Below are 24,952 nucleotides of genomic sequence, written 5' to 3' on the forward strand. Positions count from 1 at the left end.
ATCCCTAGTGCTTTGTCTGTTTCAGTAAATATGTTTCAGTACATGATAATGAAATTTATATAAATCACCCATCAGATAATTATGAGTAAATACTGTGTTAGACTCATTTTTGTCACTGGTATCCCTTGTCATGGGGTTGGCATAATGGTTAATGTCATTACTTCATGTTATATAAGGTACAGGATTTGATTCCAACCTCTGGTTATTGGATAGACTTGTAATATCCTGCAGGCTAATTACCTAGTATATACTTATCAATCTATGTATTTTCAATCTAGTGTGCCAAACAGAAAGAATCACTGCCATTATAACTAACCTTCTAAATTACATTCAGTGGTATGGTGTGCATAATTCTGAAAAAATGTGTATTCTCGGCTATTAGATTGAAACATGAGTACTGTGAATTTGCTTACTGTTTTGCTGTGTTCTCCAGACATATATGAATGTGAGGGCATTGATCCATCAGTGGCTAAAATCAGTGGATGTGAGGGATGTGATCTATCAGTGACTAAAATCTGTGCATGTGTGAACAGTGATCCATCAGTGGCTAAAATCTGTGGATGTGAGGTCAGTGATCCATCAGTGGCTAAAATCTGTGAATGTGAGAGCAGTGATCCATCAGTGGCTAAAATCTGTGGATGTGATTTCAGGGATACATCATTGCCTAAAATATGTGACTGTAAGGGTGATCCATCAGTGGCTAAAATCAGTAGAGATGAGGGAAGTGATCCATCAGCAGCTAAAATCTGTGGATGTGAGGGCAGTGATCCATCAGTGGCTAAAATATGTGAATGTGAGAGCAGTGATCCATCAGTGGCTAAAATCTGTGGATGTGATTTCAGGGATACATCATTGCCTAAAATATGTGACTGTAAGGGTGATCCATCAGTGGCTAAAATCAGTAGAGATGAGGGAAGTGATCCATCAGCAGCTAAAATCTGTGGATGTGAGGGCAGTGATCCATCAGTGGCTAAAATATGTGGATGTGAGGGCAGTTCTCCATCAGTGGCTAAAATTTGTGGATGTGATTGCAGGGATCCATCAGTGCCTAAAATATGTGGATGTAAGAGCAGTGATCCATCAGTGGCTAATATCAGTAGAAAAGAGGGCAGTGATCCATCAGCAGCTAAACTATGTGGATGTGAGGGCAGTGATCCATCAGTGGCTAAAATCAGTGGCTAAAATCTATGGATGTGAGGGCAGTGATCCATCAGTGGCTAAAATCAGTAGATATGAGGGCAGTGATCCATCAGCAGCTAAAATCTGTGGATGTGAGGGCAGTGATCCATCAGTGGCTAAAAATCTGTAGATGTGTGATCAGTGATCCATCAGTGGCTAAAATCTGTGGATGTAAGGTCAGTGATCCATCAGTGCCTAAAATATGTGGATGTAAGAGCAGTGATCCATCAGTGACTAAAATCTGTGGATATCAGGGCAGTGATCTGTAAGTGGCTAAAATCTGTGGATGTAAGGGCAGTGCTCCATCAGTGGCTAAAATCTCTGAATTTAAGGGCAGTGATTCATCATTGGTTAATCATACCATTGCCTTCTGTGAGTAGGGAATGTCTGGTGGTTGCTGTAGGTGGATTGGCAGTGGCACAAGCAAGGAAGGACCTTTTGACTCCAGCCAACAGCACACTTTGAACTGTTTCTGAAGTGGTGTTTGGTGTGGATGAGGACTGTTTATAGTCTCTTTTCTTGGAAGAAGATAAGGATTTTTACAGTAAAGTATCTTGGTGGTGGTAAAATAGGTGTGTCTGCTCAACTGTAGGTATTAGAGAGAAAGAGCATATTTCATCCAGTGATACTTGCAGTTCTGTGGTCTTCCAGAGTTCTGACAAACAGTAATTAGTAGGTTGCTTTGTGATGCAACTTTAATCCCAGGAAGTGGGGAGGAGTCATTTCCTACTCATGAGACTATGACATCATTATCAAAAGATTATTTTATGACCATGTTCACAAAAGGAGTTTAGGAAGAAGATCTCTCATGTATTGTTCTGTACAGAGAACTGCCAACCCCATGTATTCACAAACCTTTCTTAAATACGTTAACTTATAAGACACATCAGAAGATGACAGCATTTTGTAATCCAAACTTGAAGTATTTTTTATACTCAAGGCTTCTTGTGCAGTGGTTGGACATACTGCAACAGTGTCACAGAAGTCCATAAATATGCCAGCAACTGCATTGTTAATGAATTTTCTGCGTCCTGACTAATATTGGCTTTTTGAAGCTTCCTTTTGAATAACTTGCCCTTGTACTTATAATGACTTATCATAAAGTAGAGCAATGAACTGGAACATTTTAATGGCTGTGATAAGAAGATGCTTGAATAAAATATACTACAAAACTGACACATAATACCTGTCTTCTTCTGGTGATTCCCAGGACCTTATACACTTTGTCCAGTAGTTTTAAGACCTTCCTGTTGGAAGCCAGTAATTACCAAATAATGCCATGTATCCAAGCATTCATGCAATCAGAAGGAACTGTTCACATTTAATAATCCTGAATGGAGTTTTAAGACTGCAGTGAACAAAGACCTAAGATTATGTGATGAAACATTTTCTCCTGCATTAATAGAAATTGCTAAGTTTCATGAATGAACTAAGTTATTGGCATGACAGGTTAGGGATCAATGGCACATTATTGAATGCAGAAATAGTCAAGTTGAGAACATTGATCCTACAAGATTGAAACTGTAAAAGACTGAAAACCTGCAAAACACTAATGAAATAACTTTTATGAGGAAGAAAGCACCCCCACCCCACAAATCCCCTACAAATAACATATACCGACTCTGAGATCTCTCTACAACTGGGAAAGGCCAAAACCCCACTTCCTTTAGTACCGCTGGATTAGACAACCAGCTACCAGCATATTTTGATCTTTTGTAGTTTTAATTTTGTGGAATCAATGTTCTGCAACTTTGCCATTTCTGCATTTGATAATTTAACATATTACCCAGGTTGGTGTTTGGAAGCTTTCCCTTATATAGCCAGTAGTTAAGACAGTAATCGTTTTAAAGAAATAATACAGTACACACTTTTTTCCAGATTTGCTATGCCTTATAACAAGTGGATACAAGTTGCATCCTTAAATGAAAAATTGACTTTTTTCAACTTAACTGCCCTCATGACTCCTGTATATATAGTTAGTGGTAAAAATGGTATTGACAACCTGGCCAAGGGGGAATGTTCCCATTCTAGAACAAAAAATAGAGGTATGATGCAAAAATCAGCTTCTTTATGGCCACACAGAAACTACATACATAGAATTAATGTACATTTCATGAGGAAGTGCTTATGATACCTTTAAAAAAGAACTTGTGTGCTTTGATTCAGACCCAGACAAATGGACTCAGATGATGACAATGACCACTGTTAGAGGTGTGCATGCCATCTGTACAAAGGAAGATGGGCTTTCTCACTGAAGGAAGCCATATCATAGGAACAACTGATTGCGATCTGAGCCATGAGTACTATATTTGAGTTGTGCATTTAAGTTACTGCTATGCTATATGAGTAGAGTGATGCCAGTGTTACTGTTTTTGAAATAAATATATTAAAGAATGCTATTCATGTAATAATAGCTGTATAGCAAAAACAGTTCAAAAATAAGAGACAGAAATGGATAAATGGTTAAAAGTATTTGACATTTCATAATCATTTTGTATTAGAGAATGGACCATTAGTGGTTATCCACTTGATGGAAACCCAGATTACCATCCTGAGAATCTCCAGCACAGGTACCTTAAACTGTTCAGTCTGAAAAAAAAAACAAATGGTGTTAATCTTACATACATTGCTATTTAATATTCTTTTTAATATGAGCATCCACAACAAGCAACTCCAATCATTTTGGTGTCTTATCACTACAGCAATAAAAAGTATTACTATAATCTGAGAAAAAGCAGTCTTTCCTCCTTTCAGAAAAGTGATCAAGATAATGAATACTGTTTATGAGTAGAAATCAGTGCAGCTAAAAATAAATGGTGTTCTGTTAAATATAAGTATTGGAACAATGTAATATTAGTACTAAATAAAAGAAACCTTGACACTCAGAGAAACAACAGTTTGATATTTAATAAGATGTCAGAATTCAGGTATTATAATTAGCTTGTAAAACGTATTGGTAGATCCATAGATTTTATTTGGTTGGCTCACCTTGTCAATGCACATAATTATTTTGTGTATTAGTTTCTTATAGGTGTGATATGATAAGAACAATTAATTGACAGTACTTTGAAATCTAGAGGCTATTAATTTTATTATGAGCTATAGTTGTTTGTATCATATTTGTGATTATTTGAAAACTTGAGTTTATTTGCCTGTTTTTTTCTATGCCATAATGATATACCTTTCAAATCTTGCAGAGCAAGAAATCTGGAAACAACCATAAATAATGGGGAGAGACAAAGGCTCAAAAATAGGGTCAGTTTTTAAATATTGCTCTTAGAAACTTAGAACGTTGATAGAATGAATTTTCTGAAGGGTATAAAGTCTGAAACTCAAATACTTGTCATTATTTTATGGCCTCCATTCTCAATGATTTGTCAGTAATTTGCCAGAGAATGAACATTTTATGAGGAACAGACCAAAAATAAGAGGAAAAAAATCTGAACATTCTGCAAAAATCTTGACAGTTGAGAAATGTGCATGGCAACAGTTTATGTGTTTAATGGGCCTGATTCAATAAAGCCTACATTAAGTGCACATTAAGCATGCATGATATATATTCACTAAAATTCTTTTCACATTTTTTGTGCTTTCTAGTAACTCAGTAAGATTACACTAAGTGTACATGTAGTCGACACTTTGTGGTAACCTGTATGAATCCCTGTCAATATTTAAAGCTGCAAGAATATCAGTAGGAAAACTAAAATTAGGAGGAAGAAGGTGTGTGTTATGTCTGTACACTTACGGGGGAATTTAATAAAGCCTACGCAGTCTTTTTTTACTGTGTAGGCATTGTGGCATGTTGCTTACACAAAATTATGCAGGTTTGCGATCCTGTAAGCAGTGCTGAGTGGCACACACGAGCACTCCAACACAGGATGTTCCTTGGCATGCAAATGACCTCATAAAGAGGTGAATACCATGCAAATGAGGCAAGTAAATCGATCCAGCAAGCAGATAGGCAGCCCCTGTGTCGGTGACTGTAGTGTACATGAAAAAATTCCGTGTACAGGATTTCAGACAGAAAACCGGGGTGGTAAAAGCATATGTAGATGGACAGAAGTGGCATAGCACATACAGATATGACCAAAACTATTCACTATGTGTCCAAAAACATAAGGAAAAAAAATTTAAATAATTTTTTTTAATTATCTGGGTATGTTTGCTCAGCATGCCACAGTGCACATACATGCTTTTATGAAAAAAAAAATAAAAAAAGAGTGGAAAAAACACAGTTAATAGTCTGTGACAGAAATGTATTATAGGTCCCTCTGTGGCATATCTGCAATGGTGGAATGGTGCTGTTGCTAACATGGTAGGGCCTGGAACCGCATAGTTTGCAGGTTGTGTGCATGGATCCCTATGCAAATGAGGTGGGGTTACTGAATAGTATAAATAGGTGTCCATGTCCACATATCCCTTCTGTGTAGGCACAGAACCATGTTGGTGTCCACAGAAGTAGTAGCTAACATCAAGAAGGGGTGTGTCTGAAGACTTCTAAGCTCATTGGAGCTCAAATGCACCTGTCTGAGTGGTGTGCTGCTGTGCTCAGCAGAGGAGTGTCTACACTGGCTGCTAAGCTTTATTTACCTTTAGGGGGCATATTTCCATGAGTTTGCACAGTGCACCTCCATGCTGAGCGTATTATTTCAGGGATATGTGTACAGTGACTGCTAAGCTTTGTTTACCTTCACAGTGCTTGTTTTCGCATGTTTGAATGTCGAGCCGCTGTGCTGAGTGTATCTAAAAGCCAATGATATATTAATTAGTGATGACCCCTGTTTCACTTAAACTAGGGCCAGTAAATTTTCTTAATGATGTACGTGGTAGGTGTAATGCATCATAGGTAGCCAATCACACAGTCAGCACCTACAGTACAGGACTATAAAGTATGCATACATCTACATTCTGATTTTTCACCCATACTCTGCATCATTAGAGTACAAACTTGGGGGATTTTAAGTGAAAGAATGCTAGGGGCTGTTGCAGATCTACAAAATCTGTATGTACTAAATGCTGACGTTATTGCTGCTGCTGGTGCTGATGACAATAGGCCTAGGCAGAGAAGGAGAAGTGTGTTCAGGCCCAGGGTAACCTTCCAGGAGCTACACGAGCTGGAGATTGTAGAGTGCTACAGGGTGGAGAGGCACATACTACAAAAACTCATTGAGCTTTGCCACCCTCAGCTCAGACCCAGAGCCAACAGCGGGGAACCCATCCCAGTGGAAATAAAGGTATGTGTAGCCCTTAGGATAATAGGATCATAGGAGGTTACTAGGCTATTGGCCCTGAGGCCCTTATAAGCCTAGCCAAGAGTTTAGCCCATGTTTAGACAAATCAGCACCCAATGCCCCTGTCCAGCAGGGACATGGGTGGAATCCCAGGAGTATATTTTCTGTTTCCCATTCAGTTATCCAGGTTGTGCTTAAAATGGGCTAAAGAGGTACTCTGCTTGATGTGGAGAGGGAGTCTATTCCATAGATGAGGGAGTCCCTGGGACACAAATCTGTCCCACCAACAAGTCTTGTTTATGTCACAAACCAGGTTAAGGCCGCAAGTGCAGGTTACTTGAGTGGAGCTTGACTTGTGGATATGCAGCAGTCCCATCAAGGAGGGGACTATGATCACCTTGTATGCCAGACGGTGGTCACCTCTATGGTGTCTGTATGAAACTGAGTAGAGGGATAGGGCTTTTAGCCTATTTGTGTATGGTAGATGTTTGAGGCTCTAGATTCTCCTGGTGAGGAACCTCTGTGGTCTCTCCAGCTGCTGCATGTGATTTGCAAGGTACATGCTGAAAGGTGCATTGTACTCAATAATGGGCCTTATAATGGAAGAATACAGAGATGTTATGATCTCATTGTTCCTGGATGAGATACCCTTACTTATGAGTTGGGCCATGTAGAAGGCTATCCGTATCACAGAAACAACATGGTGATTAAAAGTCAGGTTGCTATCAACCTGGGTGGCCAAATCCCTCACAACTGATTGCTTAGAACATTATTATTAATATGATAATTTGTAGGGAAGTCACTCTCCCCAAAGGGGATGATGATGTATTATTTGGTATTCAGCTTGAGGCCATGTTTCTGGCACCAGTCATTTGTCTGAGTAAGACCCTCATGGAGGATGTCCACATCATTAGGGGACTTGATGACAACACCCAGCTTGCAGTCATCTGCAAACTTGATCAGCCATAGGCTACTGGTTTTGGCCTACACCTCAGAAAAGTATATCCGAAATAACAGAGGCCCCAAGACCAAACCCTGGGGTACGCCGCTTGTTACTGGTCTACTGCTTGAGGTGGCTTCCCCTATTTTGACTATGTGGGTTTTATCAATGAGCCAGTTTGCTACCCATCTGGTAACATATGGATCAATGCCTTGTTAAGAGAGTTTATTATGCCCAAGTGGGGAATAGTGTCAAAGGCTTTGGCCAGGTCAAGGTAGGCGGTGTGCACCGTCTTCCCCTCATCCATGGCTTTGGTGACTGTCTCAAAGAAGTCAACCAAATTTAGCAGGCATGACCTCCCCTTGATGAAGCCAAACTGTGTTGGATCAAGTGTTTGGAGGTTGCCAATATCCTTGTTAATGAGGTCCATGATAATCCATTCCATGGCCTTGCAGATCAGGCTAGTTAGGGGTCTATAATTTCCTGCATCAGTGGACGCTCCACCTTTGCGTACAGGGATGACAGTGGCTGTCCTCCATTCAGCTGGGATGTAGCCACAACTCAGGCTTTGGTTGAATAGGGTACCTAATGGTGCTGCAAGTTCCTGCCTGAGTTCATGTAGGATGCAACCTGGGATGTTATCAGGTCCTATGGAGGTTGTATTTTTTGCCTTTGAGAGAGCAGTGATGACCTGTTCCCTAGATATAAGGGGAAGGGGGCAGGTACTGGGGGTGTCCTGATTTACTGATGGGGTGGACAGAGGGGTAAAGTTTTCACTGAATCTGTCAGCCAGCAAGTTTGCTATATCTATGGCATTTGTATATGGGGTGTCCTTGACCACAAGTTCTGAAGAGATCTGGGTGCTTCCTTTGAGGTTGTGGACATATGTGAAGAAGGCCTTATGATTGTCTCTAGTAGATGTGGCCAATTTGGACTCAAAGTTTTCTTTGGAGGATTTCACTAGTGCTCTTATTTGCTTGTTCAGGCTAAGGAGACATTGCTTCTAATTGGGCACCTGGTCCTTCTTGGTATTGGACAGCAATTTTTTTCCTTTTATTATAGAGTTTATTTATTGCAGATGTCCACCAGACAGGTTTACTCTTCCTTGTAGGGGATGACTTAGTCCTGTCAGGTATTCCTAATTCCATGCATCTATATAAATACTCATATAGTGCTTTGGTGTAGTTTTGGATATTAGTGCCAGTTCCTACGGGGGGGGGGGCTGTGAAGCTGTTTATACCATCCCTCAGGAGGCTGTAATCACCTTTGGAGATGTTTTTATGTCTGCTCCTAGCTACTACTTCTCTGAAGTACAGGCCAACACTAAGGGACTCTGGCTAACAAAGTTCACAGATGACTGCAAACTGGGTGCCATTATTGAATCCCCAAATGATGTGGATATTCTACAAAAGGGCCTTACAAAAACAGATGCCTGGTGCCAGAGCCATGGGCTCAAGCTCAATGCCAAGAAATGTATAGCTATCCTCTTTGGGAAAAAATATGTACCCATGAATTACCACATATGTGGCAGTACACTAAACACCGAAAGTGTGATAAGAGACTTAGGGACACAGGTGGACAGTGGTCTCACCTTCAATAACCACATCGCCACAAAAAATCCTTCTATGTGGCATACCTCATCACTAAGGGCTTTTTATCCAAAAAAAGGAGGTCATTGTCCCCCTGTACTCATCCCTCATTAGAACCATTATAAAATACAACGCCCCATTTGGTATGTACCTCTCAAGACATCTGCAACAACTGGAAAGACTGCAGAAATACCTCACTAAAAGAATCACAGGCCTAAAGCATTTGCCCTGTGCTGACCATCTAAAAAAACTCCATCTATACTCTGTCACATATCGTGTACTCAGAGGCGATCTCTTCTTAACATACAAGGCCATGTCAAACCCAGAGCTGTTGGACATGCTACACTTAAAGAAATCCCACTCCCTCAGAGACACATGCTCCAGGGATCTAAACCTTGTCATCAAAATTAATAAAACATGCTGGAGGGATAGGTTCCTGACCCAGAGACTCCTCAGACTCTGAAATAGACTGCCCATACATGTCAAGCAGAGAGCCTCTTTGGCCCTCTTCAAAAGGAACCTTGATGATTGGACAGGAGATAGGAAATTCACCCTGGGGATCACGTCAGTCGCCCTGCTAGACAGGGGTCCAGGGAAGTAAATACTTTGGGAAGAAATAGACAGGAAATTGTTATGGCTAGGCTTGTATAGGCCCTAGGGCCGATAGCCTAGTAACAACCTATGAACCTATAGATGAGGGTTGGGGGAGATGGTGACTCCGAAAGTGATCACTTTGTGGTTGGATCATACTAGTGAGGGGGATACTATAGGGATGCTGCAGTGGTTACTCATGTTGGTTAATACCAAGTCCAAGTTATTATCACCCCTTGTGGAGGTATCATTGACAAAATCAAGGAATCTCTGGCCATTTGTGTTCTGGCATGAGTAGTTCTTTCAGTCTATTTGGGAAGTTAAATTCACCCAGGATCAGGGTAAAGGGTTGAATCTTGATAGATTAGAACAAGTCCAAATAATTGGATTGGGCATCTTGAGTCAGATTTGGGAAATGGTAGCTAGCTATAATTTGAATAGGGGTCTTGTCAATGGTTAACTGCACCTGGAGTGTCTCCTGTGCATCATACTGTTTGACCAGCCTGGAGCTGTGTATGTCTTAAATGTATATTGAAACTCCACCTCCTTTGGCTTTACTGCCCACAGTTTGGGGTCTGAATGCATGATAGGATGAGTAACCAGGTAAGGCTGGGGTGCTCTCCACAGCTTTGAACCAGGTTTCTGTGACTGCACAGATGTCAGCATTTCCCAGGGTTAGGAATGCTTTCAATGAGTGCAGTTTCATGTTTAGACTCCTAGCATTTAGCAGCATGACCTTTAATTTGTGCTTTTTTGAAATTTATTTTGGTAGTTTTAACCTAATCACTTTTCCTAAAAAATACACTATAGGGGAGGCAAGAGCCTTTGCAAGAAGCCTGAAACCCAGGTGAGACAGATGCAGGCCATCTCTGGCAAAGCATTGTGGTATGTTGTTCATATCTTCCCAGGCTGTCAGGTACTGGATCCCTCTGGAATGGCATCAGTAACTAAGCCAATTGTTAAAGTCAATCATTTTCTGTTTGTATTGGGACATCATTCTGGGTGATGGCAGAATGCTCCTTAAGGCTGGGGACATACCTGCCTGAGACACATAATCAGTGAGCTCAATCATGTCTCTCTTCATATAGTCCAGAGAGGTATGTCTCAAGTCATTCATACCAACATGGACTATGACAGAGTCATAACAGTGCCTGTTGTTTAGAGACTTGAGTGCATGTGTGATATGGCAGATTCTGGCACCTGACAGACAACTAACCGTGACTTTCTCCTTATCCAGCCTGGTGAGAGACACATCTTTGTGTCTCAGAATGGAGTCTCCTATGACTAATATGTTGGGTTTATAGTGATTCCTTAGTGGTTTTGAGACACAGGTGTGTGGACTATGCATGGTATGTGGTGTGGATGGCTGTGGAGATCGCGTGTGCTTTTGCCTCGGTGGTCTTCTTTGTTTGGGTATGTTTATGTGGAGGACCTCCGCATATGTAAGTGTGTGTTGTGTAGGTGTGGGTGGTGTTTGAGGTGTAGGGATTGTGTTGACAACATTTTCAGTACCAGATATACTGGCTTGAGGGGGAGAGAGCTTGGACTCTAGGTTACTAATGTAATTGCATCTCTCACAGATTGTGTTCCTAGGTGGTATAGACACAGGTGCCTTCCAAAGACCAACTGGGACATGATAGGGGTCTCACAGGCATCAGCATCCAGGGTACTCCAGCATTTCCTGGATTCTATGCCACCACATGCTAGTGAGCACATTTATTTTTCGCTCACCCCTGAGGTGAGGGCCAGCAATATGCAACATTTCTACCATATAGCACACTACCCTGAGGTACTGGGTGTCATATATTGCACTCATGTACACATCAAGGCACCACCCAGTGAGGAGGGTAGAATCTATGTCAACCACAAGGGATATCACTTCATCAACTGCCTGGTCATGTGCAATGCCCAAGACATTATCATGAATGTGTGTGCTGGCAGGCCTGGCAGTTATCTTGACTTCCATATCTGGCATGCATCACAGCTGTATCAGATGTTTGCTAGGGGGGACATCCCACATGGCCATTTACTGGGGGATGCTGGCTACTCCCTGGAACCGTGGATGATGACACCCATCAGAAATGCACACCCACCTACTGAAGAACACAATAATGAGGCGCACACACAAACTAGGAACATCATAGAGCATGTGTTTGGGCTGCTGATGTCACGGTTCCAGTGCCTTGAAATATCTGGTGGAGCCCCGCAGTACTCTCCAGCCATATGCGCACATATGTTCACAGTTTGTGCCATGCTACAAAATATGATCCTGCAGAAACAGCTGCAGCAGGATCAGCAAAGGGAAGGGATACATGGTCCCCCACCAGTGTGTACGTCACCACAGCCACACCTATAAGAAGACTTGGAGGAAAAGCCCCCTGATTATGTCCCTGTTGGCAGACCTAGGCATGCCCAGTACTCCCTGGCATTGGCTAAGAGACAACACATAGCACATTCACTGACAACCTCGGGCCCTAAGGACTGACACCTTACTCCTACTCACATACATATATTAAAATGGTTTACCTTCATAAGTGCATTCTGCACTTGTGCAAATCCACTTTGTGTGAAAGGAGGTTTTCAGAGTTGCAAAACCTCGAAAAAAAATTGTCCAAATGTGCAATGGGCGAATGCGCATTGGCATTCGCTCATTGCAGATTTGACATTGTGGGTGCAGATTGCAGTATAGCAGGGATTGGGAAATGATTCCTTTCCCCACTGTAGTGTGATCTCAGAGTTGGTATATTAAAGTACAGGGAGTGGGGGGCACAGCCCCCCTGCATTATGATGTATCTTCGAAATTTTAGTTTGAAAGTCAGCGAATCAGCTGTTCGATTTTGCTGGTTTTTGAACTTCTGAGAATGTCGACGTTTGAAATTCGCGCATTTGGTTTGCCCAAATGCGTGATTGATATTGTCATTTCCAACAATATGAAGGTAAACCTATTAAAATAGCTGATGCCAGGCAACACACACAATCTATACCTATCCATTTATTGGTTGTGTACTGCTTGCATCACACAGAGTCAACTCAGAACTACAAGTTTCCCATCTGCTGCATTTGCAAGGTAAGTCTCTAAGGTACACACCAGTTGTAAGGATTACTATAATATAGCATATGCGTGGATCTGCTGCTGTTATGCAAGGAAATATAGTGGGCTAATTAGACAGATGTAACATCCACATGGGACTACAGATACCCAGTCCAATAATATGTGTTTCTTAATAGTCACTAGGCTTCATGGTTGCAATATTCACTACATCAGTCAAGGGAGATGTTAAGCAGTGGGCTCACATGAAATTTGGACTACTGTATATCTCAGCAGATCATATGCTGTTGTTCCCCCATCCCCAACACAGCAGTGTACCCATACAACTGCTTTAACAGAAAATCACCTGTGGTATGTCAGTGGACCAGGCAATCTCAGGGCTGTAACATAGATATTGCTCACACCATTGTATGTCTCTCCTCATGCAGGATAACAATGTACATATATATGCTGTTGATTGTGTGATGAATGACTCCACTCTGTCTGGTGACCTGAGTAGTTCAGTGGACTAGGGAAGCTAGCATGGGTGATGGTATTTATGGTTCTAATCTGGAATAATTACATCTTTTGCATGTGAGGTAGTACTATGTTGGTGTTTTCACAGACTGTCATACCTCTTACTGCAAGAAATCTGGACATAGCCAGTATAATTGGGGGGGGAAAGGCCCAAACATAGGGTCAGATTTCAAATATTGTCCCCATAAACCTAGAAAGTTACTGGAAGTAAAGGTGTTGCATTATTACATATGTTCTGAAGGGTATAATGTCTGAAACACACTTTTGTCTGTAAGTAATATAATGTGGTGATCTCAGTATTCAGTACTTCACCAGAAGACCACAAATGTATGAGAAACGGACCAAATATATGAGTCAAAACTCTGGACAGTCAATGGAAATGATGATAGTTGAGAGGTATGCAGACTGTCAGTCTGTTGGTGGTGTAACATTATCAACTGCAGTCACAGATTAAGTACAGCACATGGCTGGGGAATGTTGTGGACAGTTTGAGTGAAGTGCAGTACTGCAGAAACGGGGACAGATGTTAATGTCTGTAACATACAAAATCCCAGACTGGAGTACGATTAGGTATGAACTGGAGTCACCTTATTAATGCTGACAGTCCCACTGGGCATGCCCATACACTTAGTCAAAATGAGCCCTGTTGCCCCTTCATTAAAATAACGTGTTATGTATAAATGTGTATATGGACAGATATAAATATACATATCCATCTGTCTCTATTGCTATCTCACATGCATGGTATAGCTATCGATATGTAGTGATAAATAGATATGTACTGTATATATATTAACATGATACATACACCCCCCGTATATCTACATAATACATATATATCATACATACGTGCAACTACAGTAATATATACATTCCTGTTATATACAGAAATACATGTGTGGATGTCTGTATTGTCTGACATACATAGCCTAATAATGATGAGTAAATCTCCACAATCACGCAGACATACTGTTGCTCAAAGAATCCAAGCTAAGGGTGCAACAGCACAAATTCCACTTACCCACAGACCCCCTTGTCTGCTGGATGTCCCCAAGTAGACACAGGTGAGCAGGTGCTGTAATATATAATGTTGTCAATGCATGTATGGACAGGGCAACTTGTCCCTTCCCACAGGTATGCATTTGTAACTGCAAGCAGCCACATATGGCCATACTGCTAACTGCACACACATAGCTAGGATAATTATGGTTAACTATCAATATCTCAAAATTCACAATAAAAATGGTCCTTAATACCAAAGTCTTTAACCGAATCCACAACTACCCGAATGGCCCTATTATCGAAAAACAGCGGTTAATGCCGAAAATGTTGACAGTGACATTTTACGGCATTAACAACAATGCCACCCTTACCTCAACTCCCTAATCCCTACACCTAACTTTCCATGTATGCAGGGGGCAAGCCCTCCTGCACCCCCCAACTTATTTTTCCAACTCCAGGATCACACTACAGAGAGGAAAGCAATGTATTTCCCTAACTGCACTGTACAGCAATCCCTTTACATGAGAGAATGTTATATTTGCGAATGCATAGTCCATTTGCAATTATACCGTTCGCTCATGTAACATGTCGAAATATGAAGTATTCGAACATCTGTTGTTCGAATACTTCATAGCCGTGCAATTGCACGGCAACATTTCAAAAGTAAACCATAATTACAGTTATCCCACTGCTAGGATACTAGATGCAGATAACAGTATGAAGCAATATCACTCTAAAGGCCACAGATGCTGGTCAATACAGGCCTAGTTTGTGTAATGCACCAGTACTGTGCCTACAATCACACATACAGCAGACTTACTTTGTGGCGCGTGCGATAAGTACTATGATCTATAGTGTATAAGGCTAGATAGGTAGGGGTTCTAATCTCACACCAGCCCACTTGCAGCATGACTGTGCCAGAGTGTATGTGTGTGTGTGTGTGTGTGTGTGTGTGTGTATGTGTATGTATGTATGTGTGTGTGTATCTCCCAGCAAATGAATGGACATGCTGTCATGGGCTATCCAGCTGCATTGATTATATACTTTTTGGCCCTGTAACTTGCTGCTAGCCTCATACTGCCCTCTTCTACAAGGTCTGATGATGTCAGCCACCTTAAGGCTACCAACTGACGGTGTAATATCAGATGTAAGCCATGGCACATGCAATAAGTACCATGATCTATAGTATATAAGACTAGATAGGCAGGGGTTCTAATCTCACTCCAGCCCACTTGGTGCATATGTATATATCCATATGGCATAACCTTGGTAGCTTAGACATATGTATGGTTTCGCAGTGTTTTAGTTGTAGTGGGTGATATGCCCCCCCCAAAAGGACTGACCTCAACAAGGCCTGCATATGTCATCAAGCATATGTCCTAAAATGATGTATGTAGATGCATCATCTCCATCAGAACCCTGCTGGCACTTATGAAGGGTAGCAGACCTTCTCACAGATTAGGGATGCATGAGTATGCTAAATGCCAGCATTGTCCTTGTTAGCCTGTTATACACATGCAAACCTATGGAGCCATGCAGTTATAGTGTTGTACCTTGCTGACAACATATGTCCTCTGTGCTGACATGCCATCCTATGCTGCTTTACTTCCACTGTGTATCCATAGGTTATCCAAACAGACTTCTGTAACAGAAACATAAACAAGCCATGATACACCTGTCATTGTGTAACTATACAACCAGTTCAACAACATACAACATAAGGACCACATAAGGTACACAAATGTATGAGGAATACAAGTGACAAATGTCAGCATACTGTATCTCTCTTTAACCACTACAAGTGGCATGGTGAACCAGCACTGCATTACACAAGTACATGTTACGTAATATAGTCACCCTATGCATCAGACACATAGCTGCATTTCTCTACATCGATGTCAAAGATAACGGATTTGGCACAGGTATCATCACTTGCACAGGGTGTTGTGCAGGGATGCAGGAGGCCTAGACTGACACAAATGATACATGTGTGTGAGTCGGGGGGGGCATGTAAGATGGACCATGGAGAGGTCCTGTGTATGTCTGTAGGTGACCTGCATATGACAGTAGTGTGTGAGTATCTGAATGTACACAGTCAAGCTCAGTGCCAGCCCTACACTTGTGTATGTTGGACAGCTGTGGACCGTACATGGTAGAGTTGACAGTTCACCATTTCTAGTCCTAAACATGGGAACTGGCTCTGCCAGGAGATGCACTGGCACCTCCATACCCAAGGTCAGAAGCAGTGCTAGTACTGGACAGTGACTGCTGTCTGCTGGGACCATGTCCCCCATGGGACCACCCAGGATCATGAGCCCATGGTCTGCCATGTCATGGTGTGCACAGCACACTCCTGTCTGTAGCGTTGGATGTACTGCCACTACGGGAGCATGAGTGTGCATGGCCACGTGGACTCTCAGCAGATGGTGTTGCTGCCCTACATCCACGGGTCTGACGCTCAACTCCAACCATCTGTTCCAGAACAGACAGTGTGCAGTCCAAGACAGACACTGTCTCAGCCCACCATCTGTCCACTGCATCAGTCAACAGATCCAGGTTGTCCCCAATGCAGTGGAGGCTGTCACAGATGTCAGACTGTGTGGCATACATAACCCTAAGCATACATCAAGTGTTCCATTCAGAATGTGCCTGCGCCTCCATGATGGCCTGAAACATGCACCAGGTGACCTGTGATGTCACACCTGCATCAGTTGGTAGATGGACAGCAGACCTCCTACAAGCACCCATGTCAATTTGCCTGTGTGAGACCTTGCCAGCTCTCTGGCTATAGCCAGTGCCTACACTCACTGGAGTGATAGTTGCCACACATTTCTGTTCAATGTCTTCACTATCTGACTGTCCAGTATCTGTGGCCTCCGGAGATGGGGTATGTGTGAGCATACAGACTATGTGCAGTGACAATGGGGGCAGAAATGTAATGTCTACTACTAGGACAGATTCAGCCCCTGACACCCCCACCTGTGCCTCACTGTGACCAACATCATCATCATCAGTGTCCAAGGAGACACTGACATCAGGTTGTGTAGGGGACAGACTCCAACCCCCATGGTCACCTGCAATAAGAATGGAAAGGCAGTATATTAATACCGGCACTATTGTGCACAAAAAGCATCCAAGGCTCCTAACAATGAAGACCTACAACTGCATTAGTGGTCAAACAACTTCCTTCTCTGCCTTCATCCACAAAGCACTACCTCAGAACTCAATTCATATTAAAATCAGGACCTTTCTAATCATCACTTGAAGTAAATCAGGTCAAACATGACCAGTAATAATTACCTTTTATTTACTCAGTATGACACTATAATTGAAAAATACAACACATAAAACCGAGTACAACTCTCTTCACAATTATATGGAAATACACATTTCACTGCCTAATGTATTTACCTTCAACCTGTTGTATTTTAAAAGGCATTTTAGATTCCTTGTTACATGTAAACCATGAGCCCTGTCTGCATTTATCTGTAACTGCCAAAGTGTATCTGTTTGTTGAACTACACTTCTGTAACTACCCCCTCTCAAAACCATAGGTACCGCTTCCAGACTGGCATTTAAAAACATATTTACATGTACATAGGGCATTATTCTGGCCATTAACCGTACTAGACTATAATTGTTCCTTAACAAAACAAGTGTCATATTTACCAGGGGCAGGACCATGGCCTTGGGAAATTCCTGATGGACCTGTGAGAAGTTGAGGGTGCGTTAATGTCAGTACCACTGCATGTTGCAGCACAACAAGGTAATATGTCCATATATCTCACATTTACAGTAGCTACTCTATTACTTGTATTGGTCCCAATCTGCATATGAGTGTACACCTGAGGTTACACCCCCTCAAAGAACAAAGACCTGACCCCCACATGAGTGTATTTACAGCCTGACACACTGACTGCTACAGTATTGCAGTACTGATCACAGTAAGCTTACCTGCATGCCCCTCAGCTGTGGAAACTGTGGCACCCACCTCAACAATGTACAATGTGATGGATGCCTGAGAGCTGTTGCATGTGCCTAGGTATGCCAGGAATTCCACAGTGGCTGATAGTTGTTCCACTGCAGGCCCTCCACCAGTGACAGCACAATCCCTGGCTAAATCTGCTGCTTCTCGATGTGCATCATTAATCATATTGGTTGCCCGGTGTTGAACCTGCTCATATGTCCTGCCTTGCTGGCCCATAGCATTAACGTCATGGACAAGGTCTGACCACAATACAGCCTGCTCTTCCCTATTATGTCTTCCCCTAGATAACAGGATGTCATAATGCTGCCTTCGTCCTTGCAAGATTATTTCATTCTCTGCATCCGAGAAGAATGTGTGTCATCTGTGGTACATTATTCCTGAAAGACAACACAAGGGGAACACATTACAGGAGCAGATACATGAACGTCCACTATATACAGATACAACAAAGGCAAAATGGCTGGCTCTATCCACTGCTTGCTCACACATGGCATAACCCACAGTCTGACAACATATTACATGTGTGGATACAACTGAGATTGCCATGGTATTACCTTTGTGCCATGACAGCTTCTTCTGTATGATCATACACCCAGCAGTCCACTGTGGTGTGTCCCCTAAGGCCAACCATAGAATAATATGTCATAGACGCAGTGCCAGACAAATAGCGGTGTGCTATAATAACCCTATATAGGGACAGTCCAACAACACCAGCATGCCACACTGACAAAAACAATGCCACCCTGATGTATTAAGTCAGCAGGGTATCACAGACATGTCATTACCACAAGTCTATGACCAGCTTCCTACTGTAATCCCTATTCTCCATAACTCTATCCTCCCACATCAATCCTGTTATACATAACAAAGTCACATACCTGCTAGTGTGCAGTACTCTTCTGTTGAACTGTATGTCTGGTAAAGTTTCACAGAAGCATGCTCCGTGTGAGTAAGGTCTCATACAGAATGGTTCCCCATAGCCAGCTGCCTGCCTTTTAAACAAGCTCCCCATCAGCAGGTGATTACTGCTAAACCAATCTGTGGTTCTGAAATGCTAATTGGAGCCAAAGCAGCTGAATTGCACTATCATTAGCCAATGACATACATGCACTGTGCAATATATAAGGTCTTCATGTAAACCTGGGCCCCTTTGTTAGCTGCTGAGATGGACACTACTGGGGTGAGGAGACTACTTTGTCACAGAGGGTAGGTCTATAGCAGAAACCTTTACATAGAGCTGTGTGTACCACAGGCTGCTGCTGCAGGTAGTAGACATAGGCAGAGAGTGTGGACACAATGGAGGACAACAAGCAGGTGTTGTATCTGTGTCAGCTGTATCAGCCCTGTTGTAGAGGCTGTGCCAGGGTGAGGGTACCCTTTCAACACCAATTAAGGCATGTGTCTAAAGTATGGATGTTAAGCAACCATGTCAATAACAGAGTACTAGGTGACATATTGTACTGCAATATCGATATGTGAAATGTGTCCCTACCTTCAGGCCTCTGACTTCATGCACTGAAAAGCGGCTATTTTATTTGCAATGCTTTGTGTCGTTAATGAGTGTATTAGTGATCCATTAATTGCTGTCTTCACAATAATATAATTGAAATGCAGCACAACACTGGATTTGAACCCAGGACTGTCTGTGGCAAAATGTATTGTATACAAGTCGTTTAACAGACTGAGCTACTGAGTCACTATTACAGCAGGTGTACTTGCAAGATATATGCAAGGGAGATGCAACTATATAGCAAAACTGGAGGCTGAGCTCTCTCAACCCAGTACTGGTGCAGTCAGTCAGGAGGAGAAGGTAACCACACACACCACAAATCCAGTCTCACATACACCTATCACAACAGCAAACCAAACACATAAACACACAAAAACATACTCGGAGGCTCTAAATAAAAATCTGCCCAAGCAGCAGAGACCTCCAAAGCAGACATCCCAGCAACCGCTACCCCACAACAATACCCACGTATCACATAGTTCACAAAGTCAGTGTGCCACACAGTCACAGCCCTTAAGGCTAAACAACACACCTAATACACTTGTAATAGGTGACTCTATTGTCAGACACACTGACGTCCCACTCACCAGGCTGAACAAGGAGAAGGTCACTGTAAGCTGCCGGTTGGGTGCCAGGATCCGCCACATAACACAAGCACTCAAGTCACTCCAAAGCAAGTACAAATATGACTCCGTCATTGTCCATGCTGGTGTGAATGACCTGAGACATACCTCCCTGGACTACATGAAAAGAGACATAGAGGAGCTCTCTGATCATGTAGCCCAGGCCGGTATGACCCTGACCTTGAGTGGCATCTTACCCTCACCAAGAATGATGCCACAGTATAAAGACAAAATGATCAATTTTAACAATTGGCTTAAGTATTGGTGTCATTCAAAGGGGATCCAGTGTTTGTCAGCCTGGGATGACATGCTCGACAAGCCACGTTGCTTCGCTAGGGACGGCTTGCACCTGTCACCACTGGGCTTTCGAATATTGGCTAAGGCTCTTGCCACCCCCATAGTGCCTTTTTTAGGCAAGGCTCAAAATACAAACCCACCTCCATAGACAACACAAGGAAAAAGAAACTAAGGGTAATGCTACTCAATGCCAGAATTCTAAACCTCAAGATGCACACACTCAAGGCTCTCCTCAGTATGGAGAATAACGATATCTGTGCATTAACAGAAACCTAGTTCAAGGCTCCCGAGAGCACCCCAGCACTACCAGGTTATACCTCATACCATGCTTTTATGCTCCAAAACTCGGACTGAACCACAAAAGGAAGGGGAGTATCCATATTCATCAAAGATACCCACACCTCCTGGTTAGTGGCACTGCACAAAGCATCAGAGACCATCCATGTGCAAATAACAGTGGGCAAAACTGCCTTTCAGTTTGTAGCCTGCTACAGACCACCCTCCCAAACTCAGGAACCCTACTCAGCTTTCCTGTGAACACTGGAGAGTATGAAGGTCTCTCCAAACACCATAATATTGGGTGACTTCAACTACCCAAACATAGACTGGGAGCACTACTCAAGCCCAAACACCCTCGCCCAATGGTTTCTAGAATTTATAAACTCAAATGCTATGGAACAACTGGTCACCACTCCCACAAGAGGGGAAAACATATTGGACCTGGTCATCACCAACATGGGGACTCTATGTTCCATACCAGAGGTATACCCATCATTGGTAAGATATGACCATAAATTAATCTCACTGGACATCCATATCCCGTCCCCACCCCCAGCCAAGAAAACCACGGTGAAGAACTTCTCAAAAGCAAACTTCACACTTCTCAAAACTGAGGTGGAATCCTTCAAAGCCCCTGGGCCAGTGGAAAATACGGCCCAAACCGCAGAATCCTTTACAAACGCATTCTATGGACACCTACAGGAATGCATGGATCGTGCTATCCCAAATAAAACCAAGACTCACTCCTCCAAAGGCAGGAGACCTGTCTGGTGGACCCCAGCCATAAATAAGCTATACAACAGAAGGAGGAAGCTACTACATGATAGAGCAAAATCCCAAAAAGGGAAGGCATCTCTGATCAGTACTAGCAAGAAACTACGATCCCTCATAAAATTATCTAAGGCCAGCTTCGAAAGAAAAATTGCACAAGATGCTAAAGATAATCACAAGGCCTTCTTTAGTTATGTCAGGAACCTGGGTGGCAACTCCCAGATATGCTCTGAGTTAGTGAAAAATGACAAAAAATACACTGAACCCACAGACATTGCCAACATCCTGGCAGACAGGTTCAGTGCAAACTTCTCCCCCCCCAAAAGAGCAAATGTCTATCCCAACAGAGTGTAGCCTCCCTGACATCACAGATGCACAGGTGAGAGCTGCCCTCTCCAAAGCAAAAAACACAGCATCAATGGGACCGGATGATGTCCCAGGCTGCGTCTTGCACGAGCTCCAAGAAGAACTGAACCCTCACATAAAGTCACTGTTCAGTCTCAGCCTTACTACAGGATATGTACCCAAGGAATGGCGTACAGCAACAGTGGTCCCACTCCACAAAGGTGGTGCCACAACGGACCCCGGAAACTATCACCCTATAAGCCTGACTAGCCTGGTCTGCAAAGCTATGGAGCGTATCATCATGGAACTCATAAACAAAGACATTGGGAACCTCCAAACACTGGATCCTACCCAATTCGGCTTTGTTAAGGGCAGATTTTGCCTCTTGAACCTGGTCAACTTCTTTGAAACAGTCACCAAGGCCATAGATGAAGGGAAGGTAGTCCACACAGCCTACCTGGACCTCGCAAAAGCCTTCGACACAATACCCCACTCGGGCATCATAAATAAGCTCACCAGATTAAATATCAACCCCTATGTCACAAGATGAGTTGCAAACTGGCTCAGGGATAGAACCCACATGGTCAGAATTGCAGGTGCCATGTCAGACTCTAAACCAGTTACAAGTGGCGTCCCACAAGGCTCAGTCCTGGGACCTCTCTTGTTCAGTATATATTTCTCTGAGGTACAGGCTAACACGGGAGGACTATGGCTGACCAAGTTCACAGATGACTGTAAACTGGGTGCCATAATCAACTTGCCACCTGACACAAGCATCCTCCAAAAGAGTCTCACAGAGATGGATAACTGGTGCCAGGGCCATGGCCTAAAGCTAAATGCCAAAAAGTGCATAGTCATCCCCTTTGGGAAAAACAAAGTGCCCACAAATTACAACATAGGTGGTAATCCATTAAGTATGGAAGAAGTAATTAGGGATTTGGGGACCCAAGTAGATAGCAATCTCTCCTTTGACAATCATTGCCAAAGTGGTTAGAAAGACCTTCTATATAGCCCACCTTATCACGAAAGGGTTCACATCTAGATCAAGAGAGGTCATTGTGCCCCTCTACTCATCACTCATCAGGCCCATAATTGAATACAGTGCCCGATTTGGGATGTACCTTACCCGACACCTGCGGCAACTGGAAAGACCCCAAAAGTACCTCACCAAGAGGATCAAGGGACTCAAACAGATGCCCTACGCAGTTAGGCTAAAGAAACTCCAGCTCTACTCAGTTGCTTACTGCCTACTCAGAGGCAATCTGTGCCTGACGTATAAAGCCATGTCCAAACCAGAATTAATGGACATGCTCCACCTCAGGAAATCCAGATCCCTTAGAGCTACATGCTCCAGGGACTTAAACCTGAGCACAGAAATAAATAGGACATGCCGGAGGGACAGATTCATATCCCAGAGGCTCCCCTCACTCTGGAACAAAATCCCAATCCATGTTAGGCAGAGCCCCTCAATGACCCTCTTCAAGAGAAATCTTGATGAGTGGATGGGAGATCATAGGTTTACCCCTGGGATCTCTTCTGTGTCCCTACTAGACAGAGGCGCAGTAAACTAACCATGTTCATCATGTTACCCTGCTGCAGTCATCACACTTGGGTTTTCCTGCCGTCAGGCGTTCCCGCAGTCGGCCTGAGTTCCAAAGTCTTGGTCCGGCGTTGGTTGCTGTCGCTTCCTCCCTGATGTCAGAGTGCCAGGGTATATAAGAGGCATCTGACGCCATTTTCTTCAGTCTTTCTTGCTGCGCGGTGCCCAAAGCAGAAGCATTTCGCAAGTGCCGGTCGGCCGACACCTGAGATTTTCGAATCGAATTTCAGTCCGAAGTCTTCAATAAAGCTAAGTACCCCGTTGGGGAACCTTTTCTTGCCTCAGTCCGATGTCAGAAAAAGTTAACAATTGCATTTCTTGTAGGAAGCAAATACCTCATAAGGACTTCCACTCTTATTGTGTTCCTTGCCTAGGCCCAGACCACGACGTCACAGATTGTTGGTTTTGTGCTAGGTTTAATAAACGAACTATCAAACGCCGTTTTCACTTTGCACGGCATTACTTTGGTTGGAACTTTAATTATATCATGCTGTCGGAGCAGCCGACGACCGGCATTCATAAAAAACACAAGGATAAGGACAGGCAGCTTACAACCAAGCCAGACTCTGAGGCCTCTGCCGGGCCTGTCGCCGGTTCTCCAGTTTTCAGTGAGGTGCCTACGCAGCCCCTGATGACCGCAGAAAAGGAACCCCAGACAGCTTTGGATTCTCAAGCAGAGTGTACTAGGCTGTCGCATCCATCTTCATTAGGCCCTTTCGACACCGGAGCAGAGGGTGATCCCGGTGCAGTAGAAATGCCTTCGGTTTCAGAAGGTGTCTTCAGACTGTCTACACTCACCATTACATCTTATGCTAAGCTAAAAACTCCATTAAAACCAAATAAGACTGTACATCAGTCTCTTGTTCAAGGCCCCATGCCTAAGAAACAGATGCTTAAGATGGCTGAAGATTTGATTTCCCTAATCAGGAGTTCCCATCCCCCTCCTGATAAAAGGCCTAGACAAGGGGAGGACTATACTTCCTCTGACCAGGTTTCTATTTCCTCAGATTCTTCTGAGGAACAGGATTACACTATTCCCCCTTATGAAGATTCTTATGCTGAAGACTCTATTCCCTCAGCATCTCCCCCTGAAGATTATTCCTTTGGGGAAACTTTACATACCATGAGGGAACATTTCCACTGGGAAGGCCAGGACTACTCTGATTCTAAGAAAAGGCTCCGAGAGTTTCTTTTACTACCCCAGCACAGACCACTTGCTATCCCTCCAATTTTACATATTGTGGATGATGTTTACTTAGAGTCTAGCCTAAATCCAGAATCCCTACCTCCTGCTCCAGCCAAACCAGACAGATACCACAGAGTACCTGACACACACAAATTCCTTTATAAAAGCCCTCTGGCTGACCCAGAAACAATTTCCCAGGGTCCCAAAGGGGCTAAAGCTTCTATGGCGAAAAATCCTGTACCCTCTGAAAGGGATT

Source organism: Protopterus annectens, chromosome 2.part0, assembly GCF_019279795.1.
Source record: "Protopterus annectens isolate FY-2018-M chromosome 2.part0, PAN1.0, whole genome shotgun sequence".
Classification (NCBI taxonomy): Eukaryota; Metazoa; Chordata; order Ceratodontiformes; family Protopteridae; genus Protopterus; species Protopterus annectens.